Source organism: Hemitrygon akajei, chromosome 22, assembly GCF_048418815.1.
Source record: "Hemitrygon akajei chromosome 22, sHemAka1.3, whole genome shotgun sequence".
In the NCBI taxonomy this organism is placed as follows: Eukaryota; Metazoa; Chordata; class Chondrichthyes; order Myliobatiformes; family Dasyatidae; genus Hemitrygon; species Hemitrygon akajei.
The window spans coordinates 3,573,125-3,600,125 of NC_133145.1; the positions used below are offsets into that span (position 1 = coordinate 3,573,125).

The 27,001-nt window shown below is 46.7% G+C and overlaps 1 protein-coding gene across 1 annotated transcript in view; it reads left to right on the forward strand.

Annotated features, from left to right (window-relative positions):
- The window catches only part of mycbpap (mycbp associated protein), a 228,981-nt gene that overhangs the window by 175,468 nt on the left and 26,512 nt on the right, over nucleotides 1–27,001 (forward strand). The gene's annotated exons all lie outside the window — the stretch shown is intronic.

Consider the following 27,001-nt stretch of genomic DNA (forward strand, 5'->3'; position numbering starts at 1 on the left):
CAGTAATACAGGGTGGAGGCACAGATGAAGGGCTGCGTGTGGCATGGTGGACAAAGACAGGATGATGTTACTTAAAAACACATAATATTGACCCATTCTATCCCTGGGAGATGCAAGAACAACAGGAATGAGGCTTAAATAAAACTAGAGGAGTTCTTTTTCTCTTCTATGCAATTCCATAATGCAGGAACTTTCTACATTCATATTTAAAAAGTACCTGACATGTTTGAATAAGAATAAATCTGATTGATGAATTAATGGAATAGCGTCTAACACTGGCGGCACCAGAGATTTTTCCTTGCTGGTGCTACAGTGGGGCTGAATTATTCAGTGATGGTGCTAAGGGTTGTACTGTATGGTAATATGTATTTGCAAGGCCAGATGCGTGGCGATCAAAAGTCAGTTTCAAGCATTATGTGCCTACTATAAATGCCTCTGTTGATTCACAAGCAACAGCAATTGATAGATCTAATATAGAAGTGAACTGTGACCGTGTCAACAGCATCGCAGACAACCCGGGCTAGAGAGAGCATAAACAAACAAACCCACAGTGCACAACATGAATCACGCACCAATCCCGCAATCAGCGTCAAATGCGTGCTTTTCAGCTGAAGAGCACAACACTAACCCACAATGTCCACTGCTATCCGCATTACACAGACAGACAATGCCAAAAGGTACATCGTTATTAAACTCATATAAAGCAAACAACAGATGCAAGGCTTTACCAGGAGTTGGACAAATCATACTCTGACCATGCCATACCTCACTTAATTCGGCTACTGAATTTAAAACAAAAATCAACAGAATCAACGTTTGGAAGTCTAAGCAAAACCAGTAGGCTTAATAGCAGTAAATGTAATATAATACTCACGATTTTCTTGGACAATCTTTGCATGTCCTTTATCAAGCATATTTCCCAATCTTGAACCGTCTTGTTTTCTCAATCTGAACTCGGCCCATGCCTCCATAGCAAACTTATGAGCTGCACTTACATGGTGGGTTTTGAAAGCTGTTGTAGCGTTCCGCCAGTTGCGGTAACCGGTGACAGTGAAGGTGGACTCAGAATGGAACCCATGTCCTCCACACAGGAAATGCCTGCATGCGAAGCAGAACGTATTGTCTTTTGTGATCGAATATTTCAGCCAGGAGTACAGGTTAAACCAGTCACGAATAAAACTCCTTTGCCGATTGCCAAACTGTTGCAAAGGGTACTTTTTCAATGCTGGCCGACGGGGTCCTTCCTCAGGCTGCTGGCTAACGTCGCTAACAGTATTCCCACTAGCACTAAGAGCAGCTTCATCCACGTTCTCTTCCGAATCCCGCTCCATTTCTTGTTCCTCTACTTCACCCTTGTGGTGAACTAGATATACCTGTCTGACTGCTCCTGTGGCTCCTCCCACAGACCCTGCTGACTGCCCCTGTGGCTCCTCCCACAGACCCCTGTATAAAGGCGACTGTGGCCTGCTGCTCTCCCTCATTTTCCCAGGATGTAGTGTTGTTCTTTAGTCAATAAAAGCCGATATCTCACTTCCTAAGTCTCAGCGTGAGTTATTGATGGTGCATCAACCCTCACACTCCTTCAATGAACTGCTGTTGTCCTCATCCCCACTTACTTCGTTCTGCATGTCACTTTCAATTAGACAGGCTCAGGCTGAGACACCATTGATTCCTCTGGATGAGGTCGTTTTCTCACTAAAAATCGATCCATTTTTCACACCGGCCTAAATTATGTACGTGCCAGGCCCACGCTAGCTTTTAAAAGCACAGTGTGTGTGTGTGGCATCCGTTAGTCTCGCGAGACCATGGATCCTGCACAATGTATGTATGCTATCAATCTCGCGTAGTGACATCACCACCTTCAGTGATCTTAGATCAGCTTAATGGATCTGAGTGAGGACAGCAACGGCGAGACAGTGACAATGAACAAATAAGCAGAAGTGGAGAGTGGATCTGACCTCAGACCTCACAGAGTTTATAACTTTATTGCTGCGTGGGTGCTATGGTAGTTGCTTCACTAGATCAAGGGAGATCCAGTGGGATGTAGTGTACATCGATTTTCAGAAGGCATTTGATAAGGTCCCACATAGGAGATTGGTGGGTAAAATCAAAGCTCAGGGCATCGGGGGGAAGGCATTGACATGGATAGAAAACTGGTTGGCAGATAGAAAGCAAAGGGTAGCGGTGAATGGGTGTTTCTCAGAATGGCGGGTGGTGACTAGTGGGGTGCCACAGGGCTCGGTATTGGGACAACAGCTGTTTATGATTTACATCAACAATTTAGATGAAGGCATTGAGAATAACATCAGCAAGTTTGCTGATGATACTAAGCTGGGTGGCAGTGTGACATGTGATGAGGATGTTAGGAGAATTCAGGGTGACTTGGGTAGGCTGGGTGAGTGGGCAGATACTTGGCAGATGACGTTTAATGTGAATAAGTGTGAGGTTATCCACTTTGGGAGTAAGAACAGGAAGGCAGATTATTATCTGAACGGTTTAGAGTTAGGTAAGGGAGAAATACAAAGAGATCTAGGAGTCCTTGTTCATCAGTCACTGAAGGTGAATGAGCAAGTGCAGCAGGCAGTGAAGAAAGCTAATGGAATGTTGGCCTTTATTACAAAGGGAATTGAGTACAAGAGCAAGGAAATCCTTTTGCATTTGTACGGGGCCCTGGTGAGACCACACCTGGAGTATTGTGTACAGTTTTGGTCTCCAGGGTTAAGGAAGGACATCCTGGCTGTAGAGGAAGTGCAGCGTAGATTCACGAGGTTAATTTCTGGGATGTCCGGACTGTCTTACGCAGAGAGGTTAGAGAGACTGGGCTTGTACACTCTGGAATTAAGGAGATTGAGAGGGGATCTGATTGCAACATATAAGATTATTAAGGGATTGGACAAGATAGAGACAGGAAATATGTTCCAGATGCTGGGAGAGTCCAGTACCAGAGGGCATGGTTTAAGAATAAGGGGTAGGTCATTTAGGACAGAGTTAAGGAAAAACTTCTTCTCCCAGAGAGTTGTGGGGGTGTGGAATGCACTGCCTCAGAAGGCAGTGGAGGCCAATTCTCTGGATGCTTTCAAGAAGGAGCTAGATAGGTATCTTATGGATAGGGGAATCAAGGGATATGGGGACAAGGCAGGAACCGGGTATTGATAGTAGATGATCAGCCATGATCTCAGAATGGTGGTGCAGGCTCGAAGGGCCAAATGGTCTACTTCTGCACCTATTGTCTATTGTCTATCAACTGGAGAAACAAGCTGTATACAGAGAAAGCAGCTGCAATTTGTATGTCAAATTTCAGTTAATTTCTTGGTGGTGCTATTGTAATTTCTGCTGGTGCTATAGCATCAGCTCAGTGCCGCCACTGGCATCTAACATGCAAGACTGGGAGCCCGGTCACTGCTTTGCCATGATCCCTTCACTTATTCACCTTTAAAAATCTAGCTCCATCTAGTGTTGAGAGTGACCATGGTACTTTTAGAAAGTTTGTTAAGCAGAAGCACAGATAGGTTGTTGTAGAAATATTAACAGTCTTAATTTATTATCAACCTTCTGTTCTGGATGTCCACTGGAGGTGATGGGTGGAATTTACCATCAATCAGCCGGACAGTCATCAAAAGAAAAAGGACTTTCCCATAAGATGGTGGCATGATTGGGCGTGGCAGTCTCTCCCTTGTGAACCAAAGATGGTTTTGTCTTTTTTAAACCTTTTTAACGATTGCAAAACAATGCTGGACATTAAGAATTTCAAGTATGGCAGATCGATGCCATCAGCGAGCTGGACATTGGCAGAGGAGCAGGACTTGATGCAGACCGTGTTGCTGCATCAGAGTCAGTGTGCAAAGACCACGTACGTTCTAACAACAAGTGATTGTCTTGATTGTTTCTCTTGCAATTGTAAAACCCTGTTGGACGTTGGTAACATAAACTACTGCAAGTCCATTTCCCTTGTTGATTGAGAGACAGATGGTGGGGCAGCTGCACGGCCTTGGTTGTAGTGAGGACTAGTCCTCTAGCAGAGGAATCACCGGAGCAGGAGTAGCACGGCATCCATGCTGGGCTGGGGGCTGAGCCCTCGCGTCAGTGCTGCCCTCTAGTGTTTGTTCAGTTGGATTGCATGTGTTGGTCTGTCAGTCTGTGGACTGCTGAGGACAACTTGTTCTTGCCATCTACCATTAATTTACTCAGAGACTTGGGCTATATGTTTTTTGTGTGACTATGTTTACTTGCTATCTTGTGCTGTGTGTGACTGTTAGTAATGTGTTTTTCACCTTGGCCCCGGAGGAACACTGTTTCCTTTGGCTGTATTCATGGATATTTATGAATGGTTGAATGATAACTGAATGAACTTCAAGTGCAAAAATATCACCAAAGGACAAAAATCACATTACTAAAATAAGTCATGGCAATGGAGGGTTGTGGGCCGAGACAGGAATGCATTTAACAATTGCATAGTACTTGGGGCACCAAAGTAGTCTGTTTGATTCACTACGACAGTGATAGCATTATGACATGTGAGCATCCTACTATCTTCATTCTAAGGTTGAGGGGGAACTTGATAGAGGTATTTAAAATTATGAGGGGGATAGATAGAGTTGACGTGGATAGGCTTTTTCCATTGGGAGATTCAAACAAGAGGACAAGAGTTGAGAGTTCGGGGGCAAAAGTTTAAGGGTAACACAAGGGGGAAATTTCTTTACTCAGAGAATGGTAGCTATGTGGAACGAACTTCCAGTAGAAGTGGTAGAGGCAGGTTCGGTATTGTCATTTAAAGTAAAATTGGATAGGAAAGGAATGGAGGTTTATGGGCTGAGTGCGGGTCAGTGGGACGAGGTGAGAGTAAGCGTTCAGCACGGACTAGAAGGGCCAAGATGGCCTGTTTCCGTGCTGTAATGGTTATATGGTTAACCCTACAACAGTGTTTCATCTCACTAATTAATGACTCCAGCTTCCATATAAATATATCAACACTCTGCTTTAACCACTTCCTATGATACGGAGTTTCACGTTCATTCAGTAAAGGTATTTACCCTGAACTGTCATGTATTTCTGGCTCTTCCTTACAAATGGAAATATCTTCTCTATTTCTACAATTTTAAAACCATCTATTAGGTCCACACTTCATCCTCCGTTTTCAATCAAGCTTCTTGATAGATCTAACCTCTCTGTTCTAGGTCAGTGTTATCACTGTTAACAGGACAAATGTTATAGTGGTATTATCAATACAATTAAATACTAGTTATAAAACACTTCGATATAACCTCAACTCATTAAAGGCACTATTTAAAAATACCTCTGGTTCTCTAGATATGAACTTTGCATAACACTCCAAATATGGATGGGATATGAATCATTCTAATTTAGTAAAGAATTGTTATGGAAGGTGGTACAAGTTAATATCAAATCTGGTATTAATAATAGAAAGACAAAATTATGTCTTTTATGAGATCAGCTATTAATAGGTTAGATGGAGCTTGGGACAGTGCATTTTCTACCTTCCCACAGCAACACATTTCACGCTGATTATTCAGAATTAATAGGATGGACAGGTGAAAAAGACACCAGAATGGTCTGTTGCCTCCCAGGTGCTGGGGTCAAGAGTGGCTCAGACCGGCTGCAGAACATTTTCAAGACGGAGAGTATGCAGCCAAAGGTTGTAGTGCACATTGGCACAAATGACAGGTAGGAAAGGGGAAGAGGTCCTACACAGTGAGTATAGGGAGTTAGAGAAGAAGCGGAAGAATAGGACTTCCAAGGTAGCAATCTCTAGATGCCACGTGGTAATCAGGGAAGGAATAGGAGAATAGTACAGATGAACAAGTGGCTGAGGAACTGCTGCCGGGAGTCACAGAAAACTGCAGGATAGGAACAGGCCCTTCAGCCTATTTCATCATTAATCTGCCTGGTCCCATCGACCTGCACCCAGACCATTGCCCTCAATACCCCTCTCATCCATCTACTTATCCAAATTTCTCTTAAATGTTGAAATCAACCCTACAACCACCACTTGGGCTAGGAGCTCATTCCACAATCTCATTACCCTTTGAGTGAAGACGTTCCCTTCATATTCGCCTTAAACATTTCATTTTTCACCCTAAACACAGTCTCACCCAGCCTCAGTGCCTGCTTGCATTAACCCTATCTATACCCCTCATAATTTTGTGCACCTCCCCTCAATCTTTTACATTCCAAGGAATGAAGTCCTAACCTATTCAGCCTTTCCGTATAGCTCAGGTCGCCAAGTCCCGGCAACATCTCTGCACTCTTTCAATCTTATTGACATCTTTCCTGTAGATAGGTGACCAAAACTGGACACGATACTCCAAATTAGGCCTCACCAAGTCTTATACAATTTTGACATTACATCCCAATTCTTGTACTCAGTATTTTGATTTATGAAGGTCAATGTGCCAAAAGCTTTCTTTACAAACTTGTCTAACTGTGACGCTCCTTTCAAAGACTTAGGGATCTGAATTGCCAGATCCCTCTCGCTGTCTGTGTAAGACCTACCTTGGTTGGTCCTCCCAAAGTGTAACACCTCACACTTGTCTGCATTAAGTTCCATCTGCCATTTTCCAGCCCAGGTCCCACTGCAAGCCATGATAGTCTTCCTCGCTGTCCACTACTCCCCCAATCTTGGTGTCATCTGCAAAGTTGCTGATCCATTTTAACACATGACCATCCAGATTGTTAATATAGATAACAAACAACAATGGACCCAGCACTGATCCCTGCAGCAACTACTAGTCAAACAGGCAACAATCTATTCCCACTCTCCGGCTTCTCCTGCAAAGCCAATGTCTAATCCAATGTACTACCTCAACTTGAACTCCAAGCAACTGAACCTTCCCAAACAGGACCACGTTAAAGGCCTTGCTAAAGTAGACACCATCCACTACCTCGCCTTCAACTTTCTTGGTAACTTCCTCGAAAAACTCTATAAGATTGGTTTAGACATGACCTCCCATGCATAAGACCATATTGACTATTCCTAATCAGTCCCTGACTGTCCAAGTACTTACACAGTATAACCAGTCCCTTAGAATACCTTCTAATAACCTTTCATTACAGATGTCAGACTTACTGGCCTATAATTTCCTGGTTTAATTTTAGAGCCTTTCTTAAACAATAGAACATTAGTTATCCTCCAATGCCTCACCCATGGCTAATGATGTTTTAAATATCTCTGCTAAGGCCCCTGCAATTTCTGCATCAGCCTCCCACAGGGTCCAAGAGAATACCTTGTCAAGTCCTTGGTTCTTACCCACCCTAATTTGCCTCAAGGCAGAAAACACCTTCTCCTCTGTAATCTGCGTAGGGTCTGTGAGCTCACTGCTGCTTTGCCTCACTTCTACAGACTCTTGGTCTCCCAAGTAATTACAGATTCAAAAAATCCATTTAAGATCTCCCCGTTTTTTCAGCTCCATGCATAGATTACCACTCCGATCTTCCAGAGAGCCAATTTTGGCCCTCACTATCCTTTTGCTCTTAATATATTGTAGAAGCCCTTAGCATTCTCCAAAAACCTCAAGACAATAAGATATTGGAGCAGAATTTGGCCATTCAGTCCATCAGGTGTGCTCTGCCATTCCATCGTGGCTGATTTGTTATCTTTCTCAACCCCATTCTCCTGCTTTCTCCCCACAACCTATGTTCCCTCTAAGCTGTGTGCGTGTGCATGCACACAGATGTTTTTCAACCAGTGCACAAAGGAAATTAGTGTGCACACAAAAGGTTAGTTACCTAAAATAATGTAGTAATTAATAATTATACTTATTGAAAATAATCTTTTAGCTAAATATTCCTGTTAACTAGTTAGTCGGTTCTTCAAATACCACAATGCACGTCACTAATTTACATCCCCTCACCTTTCCCGTTCCGGTTTGTACAGCTGCATCACGATGACAGCCATCTTTGGCGAACAGTGTTCATATCGTAAAGTTAAAGTTTTGCTAAGCCAACAACGTGAAGAAAACGTCACAGTAGATACAAGTTCACTGTTGACTTTTGTAAATAGTCATTGTGTTCATTTAGAAGAAAAGTTTCCTGAAGATGAGGTACATGAATGGTCAGCTTTTGATTTCTCCGCAATTGCAGATTGTGACTTCACATTTGGGGATGAACAAGTTAATGCCTTATGTCTGAAATATCATGATTTTCTAGCTGGAAATACTGTACTAGTTAGACAGTTTAATGATTTCAAATTTTCCGTGCAAGGAAAAATTAAATCCAAACTGATTTCAAACTTTGCTCAAATGGTGGCATTTGTACTTCAAAATGAACAGTTTTGCGACCTTGCACAGTTGATGGACTTTGGAAGAACCTTTCTTGCGTCTAGTGCGGACTGTGAGCGAGGTTTTAGCCTAATGAATTAACTCAAAAACAAGCTGAGAAACCATTTAGGTGAATGTCATTTGGACATGTTAATGAGAATCAATGAGTCTAGATAGAGTTTACACAGAATGGGTAAATGCCAAAGACAGGAGAGAGAAAAAATAACTGAGTGACTTAAATATGTATGTTATTTTGTTGTTACTCTGTGCAGTTTATGTCATATATTTTGAAAACCTACATAAACTGTGCCACGTGTGCATTCAGTGCGCACATACTTTTGTCACAGGAAAAAAAAATTTAACAATGTAAGATTTTTGCGCACACTGACTACTAAAAATTAGAGGGAACATTGCCCATAACCTTTGATGCACTGATTAAGAACTTATCAACCTCCACCTTAAATATACCCTCTGCCTTGGCTTGCACAGCCATCTGTGGCAATGACTTACACAGATTCACCACCCTCTAGCTAAAGAAATCTTTCCTCATCACTGTTCTAAATGGACGTCCCTCAATTCTGAGGCTGTGCCCTCTGGTCCTAGACATCTCATATTATAGGAAACATCCTCTCCACATCCACTCCCTCTGGGTTTCAGTGATTCCCCCTTCCCTTGGTCTTCTAAACTCCAGCGAGTACAGGCCCAGAGGCATCATATAGTAACCCTTTCATTCCTTGGACTTTGCCAATGCCAGCACAACCAAAGACATACTAGGTAGGTTAATTATTCATTTTAAATTCTCCCATGATTAAGTTTGGGCTAATCAGGTTTGTCATGAGTTGTGGTTTGGAGGCCGGAAGTGTCTACTCCAGGTTGTATCACTAAATAAAATTTAAAAAAATTTAAATTCTTACATACGGGGCACAAAACTGCTCACAGAGCTCCTAGTGTGCTCTGACCAATGCCTCAGCATTGCATCCTTGCTTTTGTAAACTAGTCCTCTCAAAGTTAGTGCTAACATTGAATTTGCCTTCCTTATCACTGATTCAGCCTGCAAGTTAACCTTTAGGGAATCCTGCACAATGTCTCCCAAATCCCTTTGAACCTCTGATTTTAGAATTTTCTCCCATTTGGAAAATACTCCATGCCTTTATTTCTTTTGCCAAAGTGCATCACCATGCTCTTCCCCACAGTATATTGCATCTGCCACTTCTTTGCCCAATTCCTTCTGCAGACTCTCTGCTTCCTCAACACCACCTGCCCCTCCACCTATCATCTGCACTCTTGACCACAAAGCCAGTAGTTTCTTCATCCATAACATTGACATGTGATGAAAAGAAGTGGACTGAACACCAGACCCTGTGGCACACCACTGGGAACTGGCTGCCAATCAGAAAAGGCCCCATTTTTTTCCTCCTGCCAGTCAGCCAATCTTTTATCCACACTTCACATGCTCTGGATCTTTTCAATGATTTCAGGTTCCTTGGCCCACATCATCTTATTTTCACTATCAATGTCCAGTCCCCATACACCTCCATCCCCCACCAGGAAGGCCTCAAAGCTCTCTGTTTCTTTCTGCACACCAGGCCCAACCAGTTCCCCTCCACCACCACTCTCCTCCATCTAGTGGAACTTCTCACTCTTAATAATTTCTCCTTTGGCTCCTCCCACTTCCTTCAAACAAAAGGGGTAGCCACAGGCACTCACATGGGTCCCAGCTGTACCCATGCGGTATGTGGAACAGTCTATGTTCCAAGCCTACACTGGTGACCATCTCGCACTCTTCCTATGCTGTATCGATGACTGCATTGCTGCGGCTTCCTGCACCGGTGCTGAACTCGTCGATTTCATCCACTTTGCCTCCAACTTCCACCCTGCCCTCAAATTCATCTGGTCCGTTTTGAACACTTCCCTTCCCTTTCTCGATCTTACTGTATCTACCTCCGGAGACAGTTTATTTCTATTATAATCCCACAAACTCTCACAGCATCCCCTTCCCTCAATTCTTCCGTCTCCACTGCATCTGCTTTTCATTCTAGAAAGAAGGAGATGTCCTCCTTTTTCAAAGAAGGGGGTTTCCCTTCCTCCACCATCAACACTGCTCTCAACCACATCTCATCCATTTCACGCATGCCTGCTCTTAACCCATCCTCCCGCTACCAGGGATAGGGTTCATCTTGTCCTCACCTACCACCCCACCAGCCTCTGCATCCAGCACATAATTCTCTGAAACTTCCACCATCTACAAAGGGATCCCAGTACTAAGCACCTCTTTTCCTCCCCACTTCCCCCACTTCCTGCTTTACACAGGGATCGCTCCCTCCGTGACTCCCTTGTCCATTCGCCCCTCCTCACTGATATCCTTCCTGGCACTTATCTTTGCTAACAGACAAATGCTCATCTGCCCCTACACCTCCTCCCAGGGCTCCAAACAGTCTCTCCCAGGTGAGGCAACACTTCACCTATGAATCTTTTGGGGTCACCTGGTCCGGCCTCTTGTATATAGGTAGACTGGGAGACTGCTTCACTGAAAAAGCAGGATCTCCCAATGGCCACCCATTTCAGTTCTTCTTCCCATTTCCATTCCAACATGTCAGTCCAAGGCCTCCTCTACTGTCATGATGAGGCTACACTCAGGTTGGAGGAGCAACAACTTATATTCCATCTGGGTAGCCTCCAACCTGATGGCATGAACATCGATTTCTCAAATTTCCGGTAATTTCCTTCTCTCTCCCTTCACCATTCCCCATCCCCATTCCCACTTCCATTTCCCTCACTCACCATATCTCCTTACCTGCCATCTGGTTCTCCTTCCCTTCCCTTTCTTCCATGGCCTTCTGTACTCTCGTATCAGATTCCTCTTTCTCTAGGCCTTTATCTCTTTCACCAATCGACTTCCCATCTCTTTACCTCACCCCTGCCCTCTGTGGGTTTTACCTATCACCCTTGTGTTTCTTCCTCCTCTTCCCCCCCCCCCCCCCCCCCCACCACCACCTTATTGCTCTGACTTCTCATCTTTTTTCACCAGGCCGGATGAAGGGTCTCGGCCTGAAACGTTGACTGATTACTCGTTTCCTTAGATACTGCCTGGCCTGCTGAGTTGCTCCATCATTGGAGTGTTGTTTGGATTTCCAGCATCTGCAGATTTTCTCTTCTTTCTATTCCTACTAGCGCCCTTTCTATAATACCATGGGCTCTTACCTTGTTAAACAGTCTGGTGTGTTGGACTTCGTCAAAGGCATTTGGAAAATCCAAAATAAACAACATCTACCCTGCATCTATCTATTTGTCCATCCTGCTTGCTAGTTCCTCAAAGAATTCCAACAGATTTATCAGAGATTTCCCCTTTAGAAAATCATGCTGACTTTGGCCTATTTTATCTTGTGCCTGCAAGAACCTCAAAATCTTTTTCTTAATAATAGACTCCAACATCTTTCTAACCACAGAAGGCAGGCCAAGTGGCCTCTAATTTCCTTTTTTCTTAAAGAGTGAAATTCTCCTTCACCTTGCCTGCTAGAGCAACTTCATGCCGCCTTTCAGCCTGTCTGATTTCCTTCTTAAGTATTCTCTTGCATTTCTTATACTCCTGAGGTACCTCATTTGTTCCTACCTGCCTATACACTGTACCTGCAATGTACCTCCTTCCTTTTCTTAACCAGGGGCTCAATATCTCTCAAAAACCATGCTTCCCTAACCTGTTATCCTTGCCTTTGATTCTGATAGGAACATACAATCTATGTACTCTCATGAGTCCTGCCGAAGGGTTTCGGGCTGAAATGTTGACTGTACTTTTTTCCATTGATGCTGCCCAGCTTACTGAGTTCCGACAGCATTTTTGTGTTTATTACTCTCAAAATTTCACTTTGGAAGGCCTCCCACTTACCAAGTACACCTTTGCCAGAAATCAACCTGTCCCAACCCACGCTTGCCAGCTCCTTCCTGTTACCATCAAAATTGGCCTTTCTCCAATATAGAATCTCAACCCACGGACCAGACCTATCCTTTTCCACAGTTACCTTGAAACCAAAGGCATTATGATCACTAGATGCAAAGTATTCCCCTACAGGAACTTCTGTCTCGTTCCTTGATGGATCCAGTATCATACTGTTTCTAGTTGTGACTTCTATGTACAGATAAGGAAACTTTCCTAGACAGATTTAATAAACTCTTTCTCGCCCAGCCCTTTTACAGTATGTAAGTCCCAGTCAATGTGTGGAAACTTAAAATCACCTTGTATCACAACATTCTGTTTCTTGCAACAGTCTGCGATCTCTCTACAAATTTGCAACTCTAAATCTCAAGGACCATTGAGTGGCCTGTAATATAATCCCATTAAAATGGTCATAGCTTTCTTACTCCTCAATTCTACCCTTAAAACCTCACTAGAACAAGCTCTCCAGTCTGTTCAGACTGAGCACTGCCAGGGCATTTTCTCTTACCCCTCCCTCTTTAACCCCTCCAGTTCTATCACGTCTAAAACAACGGAACCCCAGAGTACTGAGCTGCCAGTCCTGGCCCTCCTGCAACAAAGCCTCACTAATGTCATAATTCCACGTACTGAACCATGCCCTAAGCTCATCCACAGGAAAGGGTGAAGTTGATCTATCAACTTCTGACCACATGCTCATCTCTGACTTCTCAATACACTATTCAGCAACAAGCTAGAGAGCAAACCAGAAATGAAAGAGTTTCCAGCTAAGGCCATACATGGAACTAGGTCCCAGAAAGGTTAACACTTCTGGCCCAAAATAATACTTTTGCATTTTGTCTTGCCAGCTTTGATTTTCACAGAATTTCAGATTTATTGTATTGCAAATAAATCTTTTACCAGCAATAATCTAGCTCCAATCCAATAAAAAAAAGCCAGCTGTAGATGTAGTGATAGAAAATTTAAAATTCAAATCTTGTTTGAGATTTCTTGCAATGCCAAAACTAAAAAAGAAAATAACTAGTAGCTAAAAGTTCAAAAATAAGCTGCAAATACTGGCTATCTTAAATAAAAACAGAAAATTCTGAAAACACTTAGCAGGTCAGGTAACACAATATTAAAAAAATAATTGAGACAGGTGCGTATATAGAACTCGTAACTTGGGAAAAGGAACTGTGACCATTCACTTGCCTTTGCACCTCATGATTTTATAGACCTCAAAAAAAGATTCCCTCAGCTTTTTGTGCTCCAGGGATAACAGCTGGAGTCCATCCAGCATCTCATCATTCAAGCAACATCCTTGTGAATTTTTCTGCACCATTTCCAGCTTAATGACACCCTTCCTTGTAGGTGGCAACCATAACTGCACATAATCCTCCAAGGGTGGCCTCACCAATATCATGTACAGTTGCAACATGATGTTCCAACTCTTGTACTTAGTGCCCTAGGATGAAGACAGGCATACTAAATGCCTTCTCCACCACCCTGTCTACCTGCATCATGACTTTCAGAGAACTGTGTACTTGTATTTTAAAGTCTTTTTGTTCTGTAATACTCCTCAGGGCCCTGCCATTCACTGCCTATGTCTTGACCTGATTTAACTTCTGAAAATGCAACTCTACATTTATTTGAGTTAAATTCCATCTGCCATTCCTTGGTCCACAATCCCAGTTGATCTAGACCCTGTTGTAATCTTAAGTAACCTTCATCACCCCCACTGTATCATCAGACTTACTAACCATGACACCTATATTCTCATCCAAGTTATACAGTGGACCCAGCAATGATCCCTGCAGCACAAGACTTGGTCACAGGCCTCCAATCTGAAAGACAACCCTCCACCATCACCCTCTGACTCCTAATACCAAGCCAATTTTTCATTCAGTTGGCTAGCTCATCCTGTATCCCATGTGACCTAACCTAAATCAGCCTACCGTGCAGGACCTTGTCAAAGGACTTCCTAAAGTTCAACCTCTATCTGCTTGCTCTCATTAATCATTTTGGCCACCTCTTCAAAAACCTGAATATAAAAGTATGAGCAACTTAATAGAATAGACTCAAAATGGTTTTTTCATGGTAATGGTAGCAGAAACAAAGTTTAAGATGTGGTGAAGGAGTTTTAATTTTTTTACACAGTGGTTGATATCTAGTGTGTGTTAACAGTTATAATTATTATATTTAAGATTAATTTAGATAGGCACTTGAATAAGCAAGACATGGAAGAATACGGGACAAATGGTAATTGGGAATAGTGTAAATGGGTAAAGTGGTCAACATGTCTGTATGCCGGTTCTGTGCTGTACTTTGGAGTTCTATACTGAGGGATGAGAGAACCCCTGCTGTGTCTTGAAGGCCGAGATAGAACATAGAATAGTTCCACACAGGAACAGCTCCATTGGCTCATGATGTTGTGTCAAGCTAATTATGCTAAAAACACTCTAATCCCTTCTGCCTGCTCATATATTCCTCCGTTTTCTCTATATTCATTTGTCTATCTAAGAGCCTCTTAAATGCCTCCATCTCCACCAGTAGCAGCTCATTCTAGGCACCCCCACACTATGAAAAATACACTTATCCCTAAGATCTTTGAATTTTCTCCCTCGTGCCTTAAGCACACACCCTCTAGTATTAAACATATCAAACCTGGAAAGAGTATAGTGACTATCTACTCTATCTATAGCTCTCATAATTTGATCTCCGCTCAGCCTCCTCCACTCCAGAGAAAGCTGCCATGTTTGTCCAACCTCCCCTTATAGCACATGTCCTCTAATACAGACAGTATCTTGGTAAACCTTTTTCACACCCTTTCCAAAGCTTCCACATCCTTCTAATAATAAGCTAATCAGAATTTAATGCAATACTCCAGGTGTGGCCTACTCATTTTATAAAACTGCAAAATTACTTCTTCACCCTTGAACTCAACTAATAATAATGCCTCAACTAATAAATGCAAGAATGCCACACACCCTCTTTACCACCTTATCAACCCGCACAACTTCCAGGGAGCTACGGACTTGGACCACTAGATCCCTCTATTGGATTCTATTGTTTTTAATCAAAGATTTTTTCAGAAGTCAGGAAAGAGGCACAAAATGTGTTGCTTCATAGTCGTTTTATTAAGCATTAACAGAACAAAGAAAATCTAAAACGGGCTGTAACTGAAGCAGAAGCCTGTGGTAGAAGGCAGAGCAAAGCCTAAACAACAAAGTCTCTTGTAGTCAGTTATTTTTATACTTCACAGAAAAGAAAAATTCTATTCAAATTTACAGATAAGAGTCACCCAGTGAGATGCCCCCATTCAAATACTCCAATACCAAAAGATCATACGAATAATCATAATGAAACACCACAGAAATGTAACCTCTAGGGGTCAGACTAACCAGCTGAATGTGGCCACTGGAAACATACAAAGCAATCACTTGTATATAAGCAGTTATATGAAATACAGGCAGACAAGCAATTGTTAAGCTGAAAACAGTTGGATTCAACACCTCTGTATATCAACCTTGTTAGGGGTCTTGCCACCTCTTTATATTTGATCTCTCTAAATGTAACACCTCACATTTGGTCCAATTAAACTCCATCTGCAGTTTCTCTGCCTATATCTGCCACCGATATATATCCTACTTTATCCTTTGGAAGCCTTCTGCATTATTCACACCACTATCAATCTAGGTATTGTAGATAAACTTACAAACCCACCTATCTACATTTTCATCTAGGTTATTAATATTTATCCCAAACAGCAGAGTGCCCAATACCAATCCTCATAGAACACCACTGGTCATGGACCTCCAGCCAGAATTGACCATTGCCCTTCGTCTTCTGATCAAGCTAATCGAGAATCCAGACAGCTAAATCACTCTGAATCCGATGCATCTTAATCTTCTGGATGAACCTTCCTTGCAAGACCTCATCAATCAACTTGTTGCAATCCCCATACACATATCCATAGCTCTACCTTCATCAGTCACCTTCTCGAAAAACTCAGTTAAGTTAGTAAGACATGACTTGCCCCACACAAAGCTATGCTGGCTTTCCCCAAATAGGCCATGGCTATCAAGATGCTTACAAAGCCTAACTAGAATCCTGTCCAATAGCTTCCCTACAGCTGATGTGAGACTCAGCAGTCTCCAGGGTTATCTATATTTCTCTTCTTGAATTATGGAATAAAATTAATTATTTGCCAGTTATCCAAGACCTCACATGTGGCAAGACAGGATATGAAGACCTTGGTCAAGGTCCCATCAATCTCATCTTTTCCCTCTCTCAGCAACCTAGGGTATACGTGTACTGTATCATCAAGCCTGGGGATATACCCAACTTAATGTTTTTATGTGACCAAACACAACCTTATTCTTTACTTTGAAATACCCTAATATATTAGTATGCTCCACACCCTCACCATCTTCCACATCCTTCTCCTAGGTAAGTACAGATGACCTCACCCACAGCCTCTGTCTCCAGACACATATTCCTTCCTTTATCTTTGAGTCTTCCTACCCTCTCCTTAGTTCTCATAGAGTCATAGAAAAGTACAGCACTGAAACAGGACCTTCATCCCCTCTGGTCATGCCAAACCATTTAAACTACCCTCTCCCATCGACCTGCACACAAACCATAGCCCTTCATATCCCTTCCATCCATGAGCCTATCCAAACTTTCCTTAAACATTGAAATTGAGCTTATTCCAGAAATCTGAAAACTTGCCCCCTACACCAGTTCCTCACCTACTTATTTACAGTATTGCTACAGAGTCTCCTGTCCGTGCCCCTGACTGTCGGTATTGCTACAGAGTCTCCTGTCCGTGCCCCTGACTGTCAGTATTGCTACAGAGTCTCCTGTCCGTGCCCCTGACTGTCAGTATTGCTACAGAGTCTCCTGTCCGTGCCCCTGACTGTCAGTATTGCTACAGAGTCTCCTGTCCGTGCCCCTGACTGTCGGTATTGCTACAGAGTCTCCTGTCCGTGCCCCTGACTGTCAGTATTGCTACAGAGTCTCCTGTCCGTGCCCCTGACTGTCAGTATTGCTACAGAGTCTCCTGTCCGTGCCCCTGACTGTCAGTATTGCTACAGAGTCTCCTGTCCGTGCCCCTGACTGTCAGTATTGCTACAGAGTCTCCTGTCCGTGCCCCTGACTGTCAGTATTGCTACAGAGTCTCCTGTCCGTGCCCCTGACTGTCAGTATTGCTACAGAGTCTCCTATCCGTGCCCCTGACTGTCAGTATTGCTACAGAGTCTCCTGTCCGTGCCCCTGACTGTCAGTATTGCTACAGAGTCTCCTGTCCGTGCCTCTGACTGTCAGTATTGCTACAGAGTCTCCTGTCCGTGCCCCTGACTGTCAGTATTGCTACAGAGTCTCCTGTCCGTGCCTCTGACTGTCAGTATTGCTACAGAGTCTCCTGTCTGTGCCCCTGACTGTCAGTATTGCTACAGAGTCTCCTGTCCGTGCCCCTGACTGTCGGTATTGTTACAGAGTCTCCTGTCCGTGCCCCTGACTGTCGGTATTGCTACAGAGTCTCCTGTCCGTGCCTCTGACTGTCAGTATTGCTACAGAGTCTCCTGTCCGTGCCCCTGACTGTCAGTATTGCTACAGAGTCTCCTGTCCGTGCCCCTGACTGTCAGTATTGCTACAGAGTCTCCTGTCCGTGCCCCTGACTGTCAGTATTGCTACAGAGTCTCCTGTCCGTGCCCCTGACTGTCGGTATTGCTACAGAGTCTCCTGTCCGTGCCCCTGACTGTCAGTATTGCTACAGAGTCTCCTGTCCGTGCCCCTGACTGTCGGTATTGCTACAGAGTCTCCTGTCCGTGCCCCTGACTGTCGGTATTGTTACAGAGTCTCCTGTCCGTGCCCCTGACTGTCAGTATTGCTACAGAGTCTCCTGTCCATGCCCCTGACTGTCAGTATTGCTAAAGAGTCTTCTGTCCATGCCCCTGACTGTCAGTATTGCTACAGAGTCTCCTGTCCGTGCCCCTGACTGTCAGTATTGCTACAGAGTCTCCTGTCCGTGCCCCTGACTGTCGGTATTGCTACAGAGTCTCCTGTCCATGCCCCTGACTGTCAGTATTGCTAAAGAGTCTTCTGTCCATGCCCCTGACTGTCGGTATTGCTACAGAGTCTCCTGTCCGTGCCCCTGACTGTCAGTATTGCTAAAGAGTCTTCTGTCCATGCCCCTGACTGTCAGTATTGCTACAGAGTCTCCTGTCCGTGCCCCTGACTGTCAGTATTGCTACAGAGTCTCCTGTCCGTGCCCCTGACTGTCGGTATTGCTACAGAGTCTCCTGTCCATGCCCCTGACTGTCAGTATTGCTAAAGAGTCTTCTGTCCATGCCCCTGACTGTCGGTATTGCTACAGAGTCTCCTGTCCGTGCCCCTGACTGTCAGTATTGCTACAGAGTCTCCTGTCCGTGCCCCTGACTGTCAGTATTGCTACAGAGTCTCCTGTCCGTGCCCCTGACTGTCGGTATTGCTACAGAGTCTCCTGTCCGTGCCCCTGACTGTCAGTATTGCTACAGAGTCTCCTGTCCATGCCCCTGACTGTCAGTATTGCTAAAGAGTCTTCTGTCCATGCCCCTGACTGTCAGTATTGCTACAGAGTCTCCTGTCCGTGCCCCTGACTGTCAGTATTGCTACAGAGTCTCCTGTCCGTGCCCCTGACTGTCGGTATTGCTACAGAGTCTCCTGTCCGTGCCCCTGACTGTCAGTATTGCTACAGAGTCTCCTGTCCGTGCCCCTGACTGTCGGTATTGCTACAGAGTCTCCTGTCCATGCCCCTGACTGTCAGTATTGCTAAAGAGTCTTCTGTCCATGCCCCTGACTGTCGGTATTGCTACAGAGTCTCCTGTCCATGCCCCTGACTGTCAGTATTGCTAAAGAGTCTTCTGTCCATGCCCCTGACTGTCGGTATTGCTACAGAGTCTCCTGTCCGTGCCCCTGACTGTCAGTATTGTTACAGAGTCTCCTGTCCGTGCCCGACTGTCAGTATTGCTACAGAGTCTCCTGTCCATGCCCCTGACTGTCAGTATTGCTACAGAGTCTCCTGTCCGTGCCCCTGACTGTCAGTATTGCTACAGAGTCTCCTGTCCGTGCCCCTGACTGTCGGTATTGCTACAGAGTCTCCTGTCCATGCCCCTGACTGTCGGTATTGCTACAGAGTCTCCTGTCCGTGCCCCTGACTGTCGGTATTGCTACAGAGTCTCCTGTCCATGCCCCTGACTGTCGGTATTGCTACAGAGTCTCCTGTCCATGCCCCTGACTGTCGGTATTGCTACAGTCTCCTGTCCGTGCCCCTGACTGTCGGTATTGCTACGGAGTCTCCTGTCTGTGCCCCTGACTGTCAGGTCTCCAGTCAGTATTGCTACAGAGTCTCCTGACCGTGCCCGACTGTCAGTATTGCTACAGAGTCTCCTGTCCGTGCCCCTGACTGTCGGTATTGCTACGGAGTCTCCTGTCTGTGCCCCTGACTGTCAGGTCTCCAGTCAGTATTGCTACAGAGTCTCCTGACCGTGCCCGACTGTCAGTATTGCTACAGAGTCTCCTGTCCGTGCCCCTGACTGTCAGTATTGCTACAGAGTCTCCTGTCCGTGCCCCTGACTGTCAGTATTGCTACAGAGTCTCCTGTCCGTGCCCCTGACTGTCAGTATTGCTACAGAGTCTCCTGTCCATGCCCCTGACTGTCGGTATTGCTACAGAGTCTCCTGTCCGTGCCCCTGACTGTCAGTATTGTTACAGAGTCTCCTGTCCGTGCCCGACTGTCAGTATTGCTACAGAGTCTCCTGTCCATGCCCCTGACTGTCAGTATTGCTACAGAGTCTCCTGTCCGTGCCCCTGACTGTCAGTATTGCTACAGAGTCTCCTGTCCGTGCCCCTGACTGTCGGTATTGCTACAGAGTCTCCTGTCCATGCCCCTGACTGTCGGTATTGCTACAGAGTCTCCTGTCCGTGCCCCTGACTGTCGGTATTGCTACAGAGTCTCCTGTCCGTGCCCCTGACTGTCAGTATTGCTACAGAGTCTCCTGTCCGTGCCCCTGACTGTCGGTATTGCTACGGAGTCTCCTGTCTGTGCCCCTGACTGTCAGGTCTCCAGTCAGTATTGCTACAGAGTCTCCTGACCGTGCCCGACTGTCAGTATTGCTACAGAGTCTCCTGTCCGTGCCCCTGACTGTCAGTATTGCTACAGAGTCTCCTGTCCGTGCCCCTGACTGTCAGTATTGCTACAGAGTCTCCTGTCCGTGCCCCTGACTGTCAGTATTGCTACAGAGTCTCCTGTCCATGCCCCTGACTGTCGGTATTGCTACAGAGTCTCCTGTCCGTGCCCCTGACTGTCAGTATTGTTACAGAGTCTCCTGTCCGTGCCCGACTGTCAGTATTGCTACAGAGTCTCCTGTCCATGCCCCTGACTGTCAGTATTGCTACAGAGTCTCCTGTCCGTGCCCCTGACTGTCAGTATTGCTACAGAGTCTCCTGTCCGTGCCCCTGACTGTCGGTATTGCTACAGAGTCTCCTGTCCATGCCCCTGACTGTCGGTATTGCTACAGAGTCTCCTGTCCGTGCCCCTGACTGTCGGTATTGCTACAGAGTCTCCTGTCCGTGCCCCTGACTGTCAGTATTGCTACAGAGTCTCCTGTCCGTGCCCCTGACTGTCGGTATTGCTACAGAGTCTCCTGTCCGTGCCCCTGACTGACAGGTCTCCTGTTTGTATTGCTCTGCCTGCCTTTACCCTTCCCAGCTGAGCTTCAGAACCAGCCACAGTTCAGTATCCAGAGGGATGTATTTGTTGCTGAGAGGAATGGCCACAGTGACTACTTACTCCCCTTATTTCTTCTAGTAGTCACCTATCTGCTATCTGAAGCCTACACTCTGGGAGTGACCAATTCAATCGCAGTCTCATCTTTGAGGTTTTCAGCCTCTTGCATGATCCTGGGTACAACCAGCTCCAGCTGCTGTACCTTGACCTTGTCAATCAGAGCTGAAGTTGGATGCAGATTGATGCACCATCAATAACTCTCGGAGACGTCAGGCGAGATATCGGCTTTTATTGGCTGGAAGAAAGAACAAGCAGCAATTGACCACCACACTGCATCCTGGAGACTGAGGCCGGGGCTGTGCCTCCAATCGCCTTTATACCGGGGTCCGTGGGAGGAGCCACAGGAGCAGTCAGCGGGGGGGGCGTGTCCAGACAGGTATATGTACTTCACCACATTCACCCCCCCCCCTTTGTTTTAAAAGAGAGTCCCCATGGGGCGAAGTTTCTTACAAGTATATTTACAGGTTAAGTCTATCAGGTGGTCGAATCTGTCGCTGCGATCTACGTAGCACCGGCTGTGATTGCACAGGTGCCGGAGGTGGTGATTGCACCGGAGACGGTGGTTGTGCTGGTTCCGGCCTAACTGGAGGTGTCAGCCCACTAGGCATCAGTGATCCCTCATGCGTTTGCGAGGCCCCTGGTATATGCGCGTACGAGACGCCCGGTATAGGAGTGTCGTGAGGAGTCTGTGTAGGGCTTGGTGTGCGCAGTGTCACCTCGGGTACAGGGTTCATAGTTACCGTGGAGTGTTCAGGGTAGGGGTCTGCTGCTCCTGCGGGCGCCAGGTCGCGGACGGAGACCGTGTCCTCCCGCCCATCAAGTAAGACCACGTAGGCATACTTGTGGTTCGCATGTAGTAGGTGAACCTTCTCGACCAGCGGGGAGTATTTATTGCTCCGCGCATGTTTCCAGAGCAGCACTGGCCCTGGGGATGTCAGCCAAGCTGGTAGGGTGGTCCCACTGGCAGACTTCCTGGGAAAAGAAAAGAGGCGCTCGTGAGGGGTGGCATTGGTGGATGTACATAACAGGGAGCGGATGGAGTGGAGTGCCTCGGGGAGGACCTCCTGCCAGCGAGAGACCGGCAATCCCTTTGACTTAAGGGCTAAAAGTGTGGCCTTCCACACTGTGGCATTCTCCCTCTCCACCTGTCCATTTCTCCGGGGATTATAGCTTGTGGCCCTACTAGTTGCAATGCCCCTAGCCAGCAGGTACTGGCGCAGCTCGTCACTCATAAAGGAGGACCCTTTATCACTGTGGATATAGCATGGATATCCGAACAGAGTGAAGAGCTTGCGCAGGGCTTTTATGACGGACGTGGCAGTGGTGTCGGGGCAGGGGATGGCAAAGGGGAACCGCGAGTACTCGTCGATAATGTTGAGAAAGTAGGCATTGTGGTCGGTGGAGGGAAGGGGGCCCTTAAAGTCAACACTCAGTCGCTCAAAGGGGCGGGTGGCCTTGATAAGTTGCGCCTTGTCAGGATGGTAGAAGTGCGGTTTGCACTCAGCACAGACTTGGCAGTCCCTGGTCATCGCCCTGATGTCCTCAAGGGAGTAAGACAGGTTCCGGGCTTTCACGAATGGTAAAATCGGGTGACCCCCCCGGGTGGCAAAGATCTGCATGGAGGGCGTTTAGCTGGTTGAGCTGCGCCCTGGCACACGCTCCCCGGGATAGGGCATCAGGGGGCTCATTGAGCCTTCCAGGCCGGTACAGGATATCATAGTTGTCGGTGGAGAGTTCTATTCTCCACCGCAAAATTTTATCATTTTTGATTTTGCCCCGCTGTTGGTTGCTGAACATGAACGCAACTGAGCGTTGGTCGATCAGCAAGGTGAACCTTTTGCTGGCGAGATAGTGCCTCCAGTGCCTAATAGCTTCCACTATGGCCTGGGCTTCTTTCTCCATCGCGGTGTGGTGAATTTCAGGGCCTTGAAGGGTACGAGAGAAGAATGCTACTGGCCTGCCTGCCTGATTGAGGGTAGCAGCCAGCATGAAGTCGGAGGTGTCACTCTCCACTTGGAAGGGAATGGTCTCGTCCACCGCATGCATCGTTGCTTTGGCAATGTCCCCTTTAATGCGGCTGAAGGCCGCGCAGGCCTCGGCAGAGAGGGGAAATGTGGTGGACTTGACCAGGGGGCAGGCCTTGTCTGTGTAATGAGGGACCCATTGGGCGTAATAGGAAAAGAAGCCCAGGCACCGTCTGAGGGCTCTGAGGGTGGTGGGAAGAGGGAGTTCTAACAGGGGGCGCATACGGTCTGGATCAGGGCCAATGACCCCGTTCTCCACGACATACCCAAGGATAGCGAGTCGGGTGGTTCCGAGCACACACTTGTCCCTGTTATAAGTAAGGTTCAGGGCTTTGGCCACTTGGAAAAATCGTTGGAGGTTGGTGTTTTGATCCGGCCAGTCATGACCACAGATGGTGATGTTATCCAGATATGGAAATGTGGCCTTCAGTTGGCACTGGTCCACCATCCGGTCCATTTCCCTCTGGAAGACAGAGACACCATTCGTGACACCGAAGGGGACGCGCAGGAAGTGATAGAGCCTGCCGCCCGCCTCGAAGGCGGTGTAGGGGCGGTCCTCTGGGTGGATGGGGAGCTGATGGTAAGCGGATTTCAGATCTATGGTCAAGTACACCTTGTACTGAGCTATCTGGTTGACCATATCCATGATGCGGGGTAGAGGGTACGCGTCAAGCTGCGTGAACTTATTGATGGTCTGGCTATAGTCCACGACCATCCTATTTTTCTGCCCGGTCCGAACAACAACCACCTGGGCCCTCCAAGGGCTTGTGCTTGGCTCAATGATCCCCTCCCTGAGCAGCCGCTGCACCTCTGACTGAATGAAGGCCCTGTCCCCCGCGCTGTACCTCCTGCTTTTAGTTGCCACAGGTTTACAGTCGGGGGTCAGGTTGGCGAACAGCAGTGGGGGAGGGATCTTCAGGGTGGAGAGGCTGCAAGTGGTGTCAGTAGCGCAGTTGTCGGCATGGTGCTGGGTGGGATGTGTGGGTCGGTGTGTGTGTGTGTGGTCAGTAGCGGGGTATATGACGAAGTCCCACAAAACTGAGGATTCCTGACAGTGAGTGGTGGGAGGGGCCCGTCATTTGCCATAGTCACGCTTTTGAGGTGGTTCTGGAAGTCCAGCCCCAATAGCACCGGCGCGCACAGTTGAGGCATGACCAGTAGCGCAAAGTCCCGATATTCTGTGCCCTGCACCACCAATGTCGCTACACAACCCCCCCAGATGTCTGTGGAATGCGACCCAGAAGCCATGGTGACCCTCTGGCTTACCGGCTGTGTCACGAGTCCACAGCGTTGCACCGTGTCCAGGTTAATAAAACTCTCAGTGCTGCCCGTGTTGAACAGGCAGCTAGTCCTGTGCCCCTCCACCAGGATGTCCATCATTGACCTTGCAAGCTGGTGTGGGGTGCTTTGTTCGAGGGTTACGGAGGCCAGAGTTGAATCACCGTCTTGGTGCCCGGTAAGCACCCGTGGGTCGGGGGCGGGGCGAGGTGGCGCTGACAAAGATGGCCGCCCCCATGCCTCGCACGAGGTGGACAGGCAAGATGGCGGCGACCAAGATAGCGGCCCCCATGCCTCACACGCGGTGCTGCCCGACCCCGCTTGTGGTTCAGACTTACAGACCTTGGCAAAATGGCCCTTCTTCCTGCAGCTGGAGCAGGTCGCTTCTCGGGCTGGGCAGCGTTTTCAGGGGTGCTTTTCGAGTCCGCAGAAGTAACACTGCGCGGACTTGCGACTGGCAGCAGCTGTGGTCGGTTTTGGGGAGCTCGTGGACTCGCGAGTGGCAGCAGCGGTGGTTGATTCGCTCGCGGGTGGTGGGGTCTGCAGCGTCCACGGAACTGGCGGGGGATTGTGCGGCTGGACAGCATCAGCGTTGTGCAGAACAGCCTGCAGCATGTCGGCCGTCTTGATCGCCGAGTGTAAGGTAAGATTGGCATTTTCCAGCAGCCGCTGGCGCACGTACACTGACCTGATCCCCGTAACGAAGGCGTCTCGTACTAGCAGCTCCGCATGTTGTTCCGCCGTCAGTGCCTTGCAGTCGCATGAGTGTCTGTAGGGCTCGGAGAAACTCGCCACTCAACTCGTCGGTTCGCTGCCGCCGCATCGCTAAGCGATGTCTTGCGTAGACGGTGTTCACCGGCCGCAGGTACTGTCTTTTGAGGGCGTCCAGTGCCCCTTGGTAGGTCGGCAGGTCCCTGATAAGGGAGTATACTTTTGGACTGACTCTGGAAAGGAGGGTTTTGTGCATTGTGGCAGGCTCAGTCACTGGAATCACTTCCAAGTATGATTGGAAGCATGCAAGCCAGAGTTCAAAGGCAAGAGCTGCTTCTGGAGCTTGGGGGTCCAAGTCTAATTTTTCCGGATGTAAAATACTCTCCATGTTTTAAAACTTCCAGACAATAAAATTGATGCACCATCAATAACTCTCGGAGATGTGAGGCGAGATATAGGCTTTTATTGGCTGGAAGAAAGAACAAGCAGCAAGTGACCACCACACTGCATCCTGGAGACTGAGGCCGGGGTTGTGCCTCCAATCGCCTTTATACCAGGGTCCGTGGGAGGAGCCACAGGAGCAGTCAGCGGGGGGGGGGGGGGGGGGGGCGTGTCCAGACAGGTATATGTACTTCACCACACAGATATAGTAATCATGGAGACTGTTAGGAACCCTGAAACCCCACATTTTACAGGAGGAGTATTCCACTGCCTAACTACCATCGTGCCTCCTTTTGCTCTAACTTCTTAAGCTTAAATTCTACATTCAACTAAATGATTCCAAATGACTCAGCACCCTTAGCCTCCATCTGGTGTCACCTAAGTCTGTTAAGCCAAAGCCTGATTACACTAACACTGGCCCACAGCAACAATGGCCACTCTGCTTACATCACACTTCTTTTTATTGGCCTTTGCTAAGTTACTAATAACCTAAGCAATTTCCAACAGGCCACATGGTGCATACAGTCTACAGGGAACTGTATCCAACTCACTCCACAATCTCCCACTCAGCAGACAAATCCCAATAGGCTTTAGTCACTTTTTAAATCGGTGTATTAAGTCCGCAAGGAACCGTCAGTGGTGGGTGAGTTACTAGAAGGTATTCTAAGGGTGATATGTGATAAAAGTATACAAAATGATGTGGGGTATAGATAGGATAAATGCAAGCAAACTTTTTCCATTTAGGTTTTGTGAGACTAGTATTTAGAGGTCAAAGATTAATGGGTGAAAGGTGAAATGTTTAAAATGAACTTGAGGGAATCTTCTTTAGTCAGAGAGTGGTGAATAAGCTACCAGCTAAAGTGTTGAATGTAGATTCAATTGCAGCATTTCAGAAAAATCTGAATAAGTGCATCGATGGGAGGGGTGTGTAGGTTGGCAGATTAATTTAGCATGGACTAGATGGGCCAAAGGGCCAGTTTTGGTGCTGTAGTACTCTATGACTCTAAGTTACCCTGGATCAATTTAATACTGTCCTGCAAGGTCCTTACTTATCCTTATTTATAGCAGTCTAAAAACTCAAGTCGTGATCACTGTTCCCTAAATGTTCTCCCACTGAAAAGTCAATCATCTGACCAGGTTCATTTTCCATGACCAGGTCCAGTACAGTTCCTCCTCTCACTGGACTATTTACATGCTGATTTAAAAAGCATTCCTAAATGCAACCTAACAAATTCTGCCCTAACTGAACTTCTTGCACTGAGGAGGTCAAAGACTATATTAGGGAAGTTAAAGTCACCTGCGACAGCAATCTGTTGTTTTTGTACCTTTCCCTATTCTGCATATCTGTTCCTTAATGTTCCTGTGGCTTTTGGAGGTAATCATAGCAGAGGTGTTGCAGTCTGTCTGTTGGTCAGTAAATTGAGGATCCAGTTGCAGAGAAAGGTGCCAAGTTCTTGGTTTAGAAGTTTGCACAAATATGTCCATTTTTCTATAATGTCCTGATGCAGAGTTTCAACCCAAAATGTGGACAATTCCTTTC